Source organism: Mus caroli, chromosome 16 (assembly GCF_900094665.2).
Source record: "Mus caroli chromosome 16, CAROLI_EIJ_v1.1, whole genome shotgun sequence".
NCBI lineage: Eukaryota > Metazoa > Chordata > Mammalia > Rodentia > Muridae > Mus > Mus caroli.
In genome coordinates, this window is record NC_034585.1 from 75,675,618 (window position 1) to 75,685,858 (window position 10,241).

A 10,241-nucleotide genomic window follows, 5' to 3' on the forward strand; every position below is an offset into this window, starting at 1 on the left:
AAAACTACTTCAACTAAAGAGAATGACATTTCCCTAGTGATTATTCTATTATTTAAACTCTATCTAGTTTACAAGATTTTCAGTATGTTTTCAGTTCTCAAAGTAACACCATCAACTTAATTTACCAAACTCTATCTTATTAACCAGTAGCTGGCAGAGGAGCAGATATGTCTGAAGTCATGTTCCTCAAAAACTGAATCAAGGTAGGGATTTTCATATAACGATTTTCCAAAAGCTCTCAAGAAGATATTACAAGGCAGTGACTGCTACATAAATGGTATACATAAATGACAAGGACATGGTATGATTTAAATGAAGGATAGGCTTACCTGATGACACAGGTCATTCAAGGCAGAGTCTGCACTACCAATTAAAGGCAACTGAAATCAGACATTGAGACAGTGGGTAATGACGTTTTGTGTGGGTGTTTACATTATGAATGAGATTCCCTGAACCCCAAGTGAAAGGAGAGAACATGCTCTTGAGAGTTAGCTTCTGCTGTGTGGAGGCATCCCCCCCCACCATCACACATATACAAGTAATAAACACAATATAGAAATCAACACTAAACCCAGCACCACCTACAGAAGCTTCCTGGGAGTGGTCGAGGGTAATAGACTCCAACACATCACACAAGGGGACTCATGTTAGCTAAAGGAATTTCTGAGTGAAAAAAAAAAAAAGCTATATACTTTGAGTACCAATGTTAGAGGCATATCTTTGAGAGAATATTAACCTCATGCAGAGAATCTTAGCTTCACAGATACATGCTACACAGGAAAATGAAGCAATGAACAGTTAATAAGGTTTAAAATTTTCAGTTATTTTCCTTAAAGTGCACGGTTATGGTAGTGAGAAGACTGGATGTCTAAAAATATAGCTGTGATCATTTGCTACCAAAACACCTATAGATCAATGGAAGAAGGCAATGCCATTTCTTACTATATATATATATATATTTAGATATTGCTTATTGATAAACCAAAATTCAAATAGTTAAATATGTGAAAGAAAAATAAAGAGATATACTTTGAAAATACATGCACGTGAATAATTTTGTGTGCATCTATACGTAAGAATGTATGAATATTTACAGATTTTGAAAGATGACTGCAATCATACTATTGCTATAAAATCAGCCAAATAGATTGTATGTGAAATATGTTCATAGGACATTCTTGTGCTTTGAGGCTTATTCTCCATATAATGATATTATGTTTTATCTTGAATGAGCAATTTAATCAGAAGTATAAAATAAATAGAACAGACTGAAAATTTTGCATAATGCATTTTCCCAGTTTTATAGCACAGGTCCTATTAAGCATAGGACTTTTCAAGAACTCTGATAGCATTGCCAGGTTTTGGTTTGGTTGACAGTGTCATTGCCATCCCCCAAATCCTACAGATTTACAGACAAGGTGTCATCTGGCCCAGTTGGGTCAGGGGAGGAATTCAACTTGCAGAGGAATAAATGTTTTCTAATGTAGTTTGTACAGAATTATCTTGCCAGTCTTTCTACATTAATTTAACTTCTCTTCATTTACAAAATTTCCTAATAGGTTAAAAAAAAGTTCTCTGACAATAATGAGAAATGACAGAATGAGAGATGTAATTTGATTCAAGTAGTCTTTTTGTTTTGCTTTGGACAGTATCTTGATGATTTCCTCTAAATTATTGTTACCTTTTCTTCATATAATCAAAATTATTAAACATTCCACACATCCTTAATTGCTCTAAAGAATGCTCCATCAGTCTTCTAAAATCGTGTCATAATATTTGGTTTCAGAAATCGCATCAATACACTGTACCTGTTTATTGGAAAAAATGAATACATCTTGATCATGTTCTCTCCTCCCCAATTTCTTCTCAATCCCTCCCAACTTTATGTTCTTTTTCTCTCTCTTTAAAAGACTCAACCCTACAAAGTAAGAAACACTCACAAAAAAAGGTCAAAGAACAAAAAGGTAAATTATGCCCAAATAAAGCAAAGTGAGACAAAAAAAGTTTACAAACATAACCTGAGTACTGGCATGGATGTGGTTAATACATCATGTGAGACTTCACTGGAGAAAACTGGGTTTTCTTTGCCAGTAGGTATCAATTGCTCTTAATTAGGGTGTCAGTCCAGCTGTAGGCATTACAGGAACCTAGAATGAAGGGAATTGATGAGCAGAGAAATAAGACTATAACATGAACATGAACAGTTTTATTTTTTCCCACTTCTGTTTATATATACTTCAGTTAATCAACACTCATATTAGTGTAAGCATAGCTTTATCGAACAGCATCTTGACTGACTTATCTGAATAATTCTTTCAGTACTTTTCAACTCTCCTAGTCTCCTTTTTCACAGAGAATATTCATTCCAGGCTTTACCTCATGACTGCAGTTTTCTCTAATCATGGATTCATAGCAGAGTCTGAGTTTGTACTTAAGAAAGGAACTATAGAGCATTTGGACCCTGAGAGCATTGGGAGCCCCTGGCTAAGTCTTCCTTGTAATCTGGAGACCCTGCCTGGCTTAAACACACATGGACTCTTTTCATTCTCCCAGTCTTGTAAGTTTATATATTCACAACCTGTCCTTGTGTCTGAAAGATTTCTTTGACTTCATCCATCCCCTCTGGCTCTGACGATTTTTCTGATTCCTCTTCTACATTTATCCTTGAGCCTTGCGGAAAGGACTATGCTGAAAGCATGACATTTAAGACTGAGTACTAGAAAGTCTCTCATTCTCTGCACATTGTCCAATTGCAGGTTTCCATCTATATACATACACACAGTTCTTATATTTTAGGAAGCTTCTACAGTAGTAGGTTTACATCTGGATTGTCAGTGGTCTTTAGCAACGCTATTCTTGTTTCTATTCACTATTTACCCTTTTTACTATATCCTTTACCATATAATCCTATTATACTTTCCACTGTGAATCTCCATAACAATATATGTTATTCCTGTTCTTTGTAGACTTTCCTTTCCCCATGGTAGATTTCTATGATCTTAACCTCTCTGGTTATTGAACAGTGTCACACATATTGAAGGTTAGTACACTATCTTTACATATAAGAGAATAGATAAAATATTTGTGTTTTTAATTCTGGGTGGCCTCATGCATGAATATTATGCTAGATTCATCCATCTACTTGAGAACTTTAAAGTTTTGTTTTCCTAACAACTGAATAATATTCTACTGTTATCCATGTACCACATTTTCATTATTTTTTTATCAATTGATGGATATCTAGACTGTGTACAATTCCAGGCTATCATAAATAGAGCAGCAATGAATATTGGTGAGGAAGTCTCTCTGAGTAGACTGTAGAGTCATTTGTGTGTATACCCAAGAATGTGAAATCTAGGTCTTGAGTTAGATTTATCCCGTTTCCTAAATAATATCCACCCTGATTTCCACAGTGACTTTAAAATTTTGCACTACCATCAGCAAGGGATGAATATTTCCCTCCTTACAAACTCTCACCAGTCTGAGATGGCTGAATCATGTGTTTTATTAATCTAGGCCATTCTAAATGGTGTAAGATGAAATCTCAAAGTAATATAAATTTGCATTTCCCTGAAAGCTAAGGATGTGAAAAAGTTTTAAGTGTTCCTCAGCCATTTGTGTTTCATATTTTAAGATATTTCTCCTTATTTCTATGCAACTTTTAAAAATTGGGTTATTTGTTTTCTTCACACCCAGTTTAATTTCAGTTCTTTATATATTTTCCATAATAAGTTCTATAAGATGTATATTTGGTAAAGGTATTTTTCCATTTTGTAGCCTGCCACTTTGTATGAATGATGGTCTCCTTTCCCATGCAGATGATTTTCAGTTTCATGAGGACCATAAATTAGTTTTCAATACAGAAACTGAGATAACTTTACTCTTTTAAGAAAGGGCATATACTCAAAAAATGCTCCAACATATAACAAGAATACATGCTCCACTATGTTCATAGCAGNCTTATTTATAATAGCCAGAAGGTTGAAAGAACCCAGATGTCCTTCAATAAAATAATGGATACATAAAATATGGTACATTTATACAATGGAGTACTACTTAGCTATTAAAAACAATGACTTCATGAAATTTTTTATGCAAAAGGAAGGAACTAGAAAATATCATCCTGAGTGAAGTAACCCAATCACAAAGAACACACATGTTATTCAGTTACTGATATTTGGATATTAGCCCAAAAGCTCGGAATACCCAATTCACAGGTCATATGAAGCTCAAGAAGAAGGAAGATCGAAATGTGAATGCTTTAGTTCTTCATAGAAGGGGGAATGGAATACTCACAGGAGTTAGAGTGTTGGGAGGCATTTGAGAGGAAGAGAGGAGGGGAGAGGGAAAAGGTGGAGCAGAATCAGGTATGGAAAGAGACATGGATGATATATAGAGGGTCAGGAAATTGAACAGAGGTGTGTGCTAATGGGTGAACTGGGGTAGCCATCAGCAAGTTCCAGATGCCAGGAAAACAAGAAGCTCCCAGGACACAAAGAGGGATGATTAACTGAAATGTCCAACAAAGGGGAGTGAGAACCTATAGATACCATATCTAGAGATTAGGCAAGGCCCCTGGTTGGGGGATGGGACCACCTACTAATCTCCAAATTTTTAACCCAGAATGGCTCCTATCTGAAGTAAATACAGGTTCAAAATGAAGAGCAGAGACTGAAGGAAAGGCCATCCAGAGATGGCTTCACCTTTGGATCCCTCCCATAAGCAGACCCCAAACCCAGACACTATTGCAGATGCTAAGAAGTGCTTGCTAACAGGAGCCTGATATAGCTGTCTCCTTAGAGCCTCTGCCAGAGCCTGACAAATACAGAAGAGGTTGCTGGAAGCCAACCATTGGACTGAGCACAAGGTCCCAAGATAGAGGAGTTGGAGAAAGGATTGAAGGATCTGAAGGGGTTTGCAACTACATAGGAAAAACAAGAAAGAAAGAAAGAAAGAAAGAAAGAAAGAAAGAAAGAAAGAAAGAGAAAGAAAGCCAGTATTATCCTGACACCAAACTACAAAAGGACCTAACAGAAAAGAAAATTATAAACCAACATCCCTTATGAACAATTATGTAAAATTTCTTAATAAAATACTTATACTTCCAAATCATTTGTATACAAGGCTACATATTTCTGTGTATTAATTTTGTATCCTGCTAAATTGCTGAAAATGTTCATCATCTGTAGAAATTTCCCTATGAACTCTTATGATCTTCAAATAAAGATACGGTTGCTTCTTACTTTTTTATTTGTATCCCCTTGGTTTCCTTCAGTTTCTATAGCTAAGATTTTCGTACTATATTGAGTAAGTATGAGGAAAGTGGACAAAGTATTTCAATATACTTACAAAAGAATTCAAAGAGATTATGCACCATATCAAGCCGATTCATCACAGAAATGCAGGGATGGTTCAACATGTGTAAATCAATACATGTAATCTAGCCCAACAAAAGACTGAAAGACAAATGATTATTGCATTAGATAGAGAGTAAAGAATCATTTGATAGAATCCAATATCCCTTCATCATACAGTACTGGGGTGACTAGGGATAAAAGGAACATAGTTTATGAAGGGCAGACATACCCGAACAAATATAATCAGTCTATAAAAAAGCTACAGATTAAATGGAGATAAACTTATAGCATTTTAAATGAAATTAGAAACAAGATAATGATGTCTACTCTCCCCATACTTCTTGTACATAGGGTTTAAAGTCTTAGCTAAGACAACTGAAAGACACCAAGGGAATACAGTAAGAAAGGAAGGAGCCAAAGTATCTTTATATATCAATAATAATATTTTATCCATAAAAGAGCCTAGGAACTCCATAAGAAATGTAAAGTTGATAAACATTTTAAGCAAAGTAGCAGGATACAAAATTAATTTATAAAATACAGCCTTCCTGTATACAAATCAAAAATTAGCTGATAAACTAATCAAGGAATCAACACCTTTCACAAGAACCTCAAAAATATTTTGGCATAATTCTAAACAACTAAGAGAAAGACTTGTATGTATCAGAGACCTAGAAGGTGAGAGACACTCAGGATTCAAAGGGAGGGACCTTAGATGGAATGCCCAACAGTGAGGAGAGGGAACTTATAGAGTTCACCTCCAGTAGATATACAGGGCATCACGTGGAGGAATGGGGTTGGCATCCCACAGTCAAAAACACTGACCCAGACTTGTTCCTGTCTAAAATAACTGCAGGGACAAAAATGGAGAAGAGACTGGGGGGAAAGGAGGTTCAGTGACAGGTCCAACTTGGGATCCATCTCAAGGGGAGGCTCCAAGGCCGGATACTAACTACTGATTATTGATGTTACTTATGGTGTGCTTACAGACAGGAGCCTAGCATGGCTCCCCTCACAGAGGTCCAACAAGCAGCTGAAAGAGTCAGGTGCAGATAGTTACACCCAAACAATAGACAGAAGTCAGGGACCACTGATGTTGAATTAGGGAGAAGCTGGAAGAAGCTGAGGAGGAGGAGGACCCTATAGGAAGATCAACAGCCTCAACTAACCTGGACCCCCGAGATCACTCAGACACTGAGCCACCAACCAGACAGCATAGAACAGCTGATATGAGCACCCCAAGCCATAGACAGCAGAAGACTCTCAGGTCTGGCTTCAGTGAGAGAAGATGCACCTAACACTTGAGATACTCGCAGCCTCAGGAAATGAGAAGGTCTGGTGGTGGTAGGGGGACATCCTCTTGAAGACAGGGGAAGAAGAATGGGATGAGGAACAGTGGGAGGGTGGACTGAGAGGTGGATAAAGACTGGACTCAAGAAAAAAAAATAATAATGATAATAACAATTAAAACACTAAAAAAATATTAAAGAATGTGGAGATACATCAGAAGATGGAAAGGCTTCCTATACTCATGGTTTGGCAATATCATATGTGCATCAATCACTGTCGTCCCTCTCCTATGCTCGCTCTCTCTCTCTCTCTCTCTCTCTCTCTCTCTCTCTCTCTCTTTCTCTCTTTCTATTAAAAACATTTTTGTTGTGAACTTAAAGAAATTTGTTGTTGAGCATACACCTCTGACTCTGCAGCAGCCATGATGTTGATGCCTAGGAAGAATTGGATTGCCATCTACTAACTCCTTTTTAAGGAATGTGTGAGGGTTGCCAAAAAGAGATGTCCATATGCCCAAACACCCCAAGCTGACAGATAAGAATGAACCCAACCGTCATGTAATGAAGGCCATAAAGTCTCTGAAGTCTTGAGGCTATGTGAAGGAGTTTACTTGAAGACATTTCTACTGGTACCTTAAGAATGAGGGAATCCAGTAACTTCGATATTACCTGCACCTACCTCTAGAGATCATGCCTGCCACCCTGCACTGCAGCTGTCCTGAGACTGGCAGGCCTCCACCCAAAGATCCAGAGGGTGAACAGCTTGCAAGATTCACAAGAAGGGAGGCAGACAGAGACATATACAGTAGGGTTGTGCCCCTTGGAGCAGACAAGAAAGCCAAGGCTGGACTGGTTCAGCAACCAAATTCCAGTTTGGAGACTGCTTTGGTCTTGGACATGGTCAGCCACTTCAGTAAAGTTGGAGACTATGTTGTATTGAATAAATTTTAAAGAAAAAATATTATTATTATACAATATATTCTTATCATGCATTTCATCTCTTCCAACTAGTCCTGGCTCCTCCCAAAGTCTTTCAAACTCTTTCTGTTTCAAAAACACTAAATTAATAGACAAACACAGGTGGGGGGAGAGAGAGAGTGAGAGAGAGAGGAGAGAAAGAAAAAGAAAGAGCAAGAGGGAGAACTAGAAGCACAAAGCAACCTCTCCAAAATGAGAAGCTGAAATATACCACCAAAAGCTGAAGACCCAAGAAGCTATATAAAACAAAAGGTTTACAAAACATCCATTGTTTTATGTTGGTCAAAGTGCCTAGTGCTAGCAATGGAGCCTACACTGAGGTTTGAATGTTATGTGACAGTCCGTTGGTGGAGAGAATTCTTTTTTTTTTCCCCAAGAGAGGACCAGTTGTAGATAGTTTCTTCTTCGGGGTGAGAACCCATGTCTCTTTCCAGTTCTCAGTGCTAGGACCACATCTCTTTTGATTTTGTGCAGATCTGTGCATGCGGCAATGGTTCTGTGAGTTCATATGTGCACAGTCCTACTGTGTCTAGAGGGCACTATTTCCTTTACTCTGTCCATTCCCTCTGCCTTAAGCATCATCTTATACGGAGCTCCTGATTCCTGAGCCTCCCTGGAGTGTACTAAAAGACTAGACTAAATGAAACTCCTTTAGTCTTCTTCCTTTTTGTCTTTGTAGCATAACATCATCCTTATGCTATTTATTCTTTTTATTTGTTCGTTTGTTTGTTAGTTAGTTTGTTTAATTTCCACTCGAAAAAAAAATTGATACTCAACTTTTCTGTGTGTTACACTTTTAATTACTACAAGAATATATTTTAAATTCCTGAATGATACTTAGATGTCATCAACAAAAGCAAGAATCCACAAATAGGTTTATAGCACAATAAAAGGCTACTGTGCTGGAAAAAGGAAGCGCTGAACAAAGAAAAGTACAACCTACAGAATTGGATAAAAGTCAAAATTTAGGGGATAGGATTAAGATTTTCATATATATAATATGTATACATATATAATGTATATGTAAAATAAATTATTTTTTAAAAGTCAAGTCATCCAATGCAAACAGAAATAAAACAAGTGATCTGAATACTTTTCAAAAATAGAAGAGGTATACAATAAATTTATGAAAAACTGATTAATAACTTTAGCCACGAGGAAATCACACCACTAACATTATGATGACACTCCATTCTACTCCAGTTTAAACGACTAGTATAAATAAACAAAAGTCAATAAATAACACTAGCTACTGCCCCAACCATGGATCATAGCAACACACAATTTAGCAAATGTGTTTCCTGAATATGTACCCAAAGGAATTGAATTCAGTTAAAAGATAGTGTGGGTCTATGCGTAGTATTGTACTACTCTCAATAGTTAGATATATAGGCCACCTAGATACCTGTTAACAAATGAACAGATATAGAATATATGATCCATATGTACAATAATATAGTGCAGTACACATTACTTTCTTAATTAAAGGAAGATAAATTTCAGTCCAAGAAATATATCATTTGTTCAGACAGTTTTACAGTGTTTGGAAAAGTTTGAATATTTCACATCAATATGCAAAATTTAAATTATGTTTTAAAAAGCTGAAAGTGTTGGCAGCAATAAACCCTATTTTTAACCTGTCAACACTGGCTTCAGCAGAGTTTAGTTGGCGATGCCTACACGTTCCCTAGTTACACAGTGAAAACAACACATATTATGTGGCTTAGATAAAATCGCAAAAAGATTAAAAAAATGAATTTATTCTTTCACTGTCCTTGTTCAAATTTAAGGGTAGATATATTACCCAGTTTTGTCCTGAAAAAAAAAAACTGACAATTTTTAACTTTAAAATAAAACAAAACAATCACAAAAAAACCCAAAATAGAACAAAACAAACACAAGAGTAATTTAAGTATAGGATAAAGGCATATTCTATAGAATGGATAGATGATAGTTAAGGGCTCTTACATAAATTAGTCTGCAGCATACTAACTTCTGGACAGACAGAGTTTTGAACTTTGCATTTATAGTATGTAAATCTTGTTTGCTTATTTGTTTTGTCAAAACAGGGTTTCCTGTGTATCCTGGGCCTGACATTATATACCAGACTAACCACTAACTCAAGAGAGGTTCCTGCCTCTGCCTCCCAAGTGCTGGGATTAAAGGTGACCTACACCATTGTCTTTTTGGCAAATAAACTGTAATAAAACAAAATGAATGCTTCATGTACATTGACTACATTTCAAGAATTTGATAACTAAATGATACTAGTGAATGTTATATTGTGGAATTCATGTATCAGACATTTTACATAACTAAACATGTTTAATGAACAAAAAATATGTTAGTCTGAGACATTTTGTTACTGTGACAGATACCTGACAGAGTACACAATATTTAGCGAGGAAATAATTATTTCTGTTCACAGTTACAATCCAAGTTACTTTAGTCCATAATTCTGTATTCAGGTATAACTCCATCACTGTTTAACAATGTAGAAGAAGGCATCCATTTTATTCCTGACAGACAATCTGTCTTGAACTAAGAAGAAAGAAATAAAGGAAGGAAGGAGGAAGGGAGGAAGGAAGGAACGGGGAGAGAGAGAAAGAGAGAGAGA

The 10,241-nt window shown here is 36.4% G+C and overlaps 1 pseudogene; it reads left to right on the top strand.

The window, feature by feature from the left end:
* Positions 1-7,071: 7,071 nt before the first annotated feature.
* On the top strand, positions 7,072-7,586 carry LOC110311342 (annotated as a pseudogene).
* The last annotated feature ends 2,655 nt before the right edge of the window (positions 7,587-10,241 follow it).